Source organism: Triticum dicoccoides, chromosome 6B, assembly GCF_002162155.2.
Source record: "Triticum dicoccoides isolate Atlit2015 ecotype Zavitan chromosome 6B, WEW_v2.0, whole genome shotgun sequence".
NCBI classification, from domain to species: Eukaryota; Viridiplantae; Streptophyta; class Magnoliopsida; order Poales; family Poaceae; genus Triticum; species Triticum dicoccoides.
In genome coordinates, this window is record NC_041391.1 from 536,472,488 (window position 1) to 536,474,413 (window position 1,926).

Genomic DNA, 1,926 nt, shown 5'->3' on the forward strand with positions numbered 1-1,926 from the left:
AAATGGGACCTTTAGTACCAGTTTGAGGCACGAACCGGGACTAAAGGGCGCAATACCCTTTAGTCTCGGTTTGTGCCTCAAACCAGGACTAAAGGTCTAATCTTTAGTCCTGGTTTGAGACATGAACCGGGACTAAAGGGCATCGCACCCTCTAGTCCCGGTTTGTGTCTCAAACCAAGACTAAAGGGCTCATTTGAACAGGACTAATGCCTTTAGCCGCACGAATCGGGACCAATGCTCACATTAGTACCGGTTCGTTACTGAACCGGGACTAATGGGCTTATCTAGCCCGAATGAAAGCCCTGTTTTCTACTAGTGAGTCCTCATCCCGTACCCCAAAGCGTTGTAGCCTAAGGCCGACCACATATCCCGGGGAGCCCGAGGAGCGTACATCCAAAAAGAGGTCTATCGCGGCCTCTACGCCGTACGATGGCGAGGTGGCAGCCGTGCGTGCCGACCTATCAATCCCGGGGGAACAGCTCACCGCCAAGGACACTGACTAAGTTGCCATGCTGGAGGCTTCAAATCAGTGGGCTTGTGTATTTCTATATCTCATGGGAGCCGACTATGACATTGAGCTCATCGACGGCGGCGGATTGACGCGGGCTATGTCACGGGTTAAGTGGTGAAGGAAATATGCCCTAGAGGCAATAATAAAGTTGTTATTTATATTTCCTTATATCATGATAAATGTTTATTATTCATGCTAGAATTGTATTAACCAGAAACTTAGTACATGTGTGAATACACAGACAAAACAAAGTGTCCCTAGTATGCCTCTACTAAGACTAGCTTGTTAATCAAAGAAGGTTATGTTTCCTAACCATAGACATGTGTTGTCATTTGATGAACGAGATCACATTATTAGAGAATGATGTGATGGACAAGACCCATCTGTTAGCTTAGCATAATGATCGTTAAGTTTTATTGCTATTGCCTTCTTCATGACTTATACATGTTCCTCTGACTATGAGATTATGCAACTCCTGAATACCGGAGGAACACCTTGTGTGCTATCGAATGTCACAACGTAACTGGGTGATTACAAAGATGCTCTACAGGTGTCTCCGAAGATGTTTGTTGGGTTGACATAGATCGAGATTAGGATTTGTCACGCCGTGTATCGAAGAGGTATCTCTGGGCCCTCTCGGTAATGCTCATCACTATAAGCCTTGCAAGCAATGTGACTAATGAGTTAGTTGCGGGATGAAGCATTACAGAATGAGTAAAGATACTTGCTGGTAATGAGATTGAACTAGGTATGATGATACCGATGATCGAATCTCGGGCAAGTAACATACCGATGACAAAGGGAACAACGTATGTTGTTATGTGGTTTGACGATAAAGATCTTCGTAGAATATGTAGGAGCCAATATGAGCATCCATGTTCCGTTATTCGTTATTGATCGGAGATGTGTCTCGATCATGTCTACATAGTTCTCGAACCCGTAGGGTCCGCACGCTTAACGTTCGATGACGATTTGTATTGTGAGTTATGTGTTTTGGTGACAGAAGTTTGTTCGGAGTCCGTGATGAGATCACAGACATGATGAGGAGTCTCAAAATGGTCGAGAGGTAAAGATTTATATATTGTAAGGTTATGTTCGGACACCAGAATGGTTTCAGAAAGGTTCGGTCATTTTCCAGAGTACCGGGAGGTTACCGGAACCCCCGGGGGATTAATGGGCCTACATGGGCCTTAGTGGAGAAGAGGAGACAGCGGCTGGGAGGTGGTGTCCCCCCAACCCCAGTCCGAATTGTACAAGGGGTGGGGGTGCGGCCCCCCATCTTTCCTTCTCCCTCTCCACCTTTCCCCCTCTCCCCTCTCTGGAAAAGGAAGGGGGAATCCTACTAGGACTGGGAGTCCTAGTAGGACGCCCCCGATGGCGCGCCCCCTTAGGCTGGCCGCCTCCTCCCCCTCCTT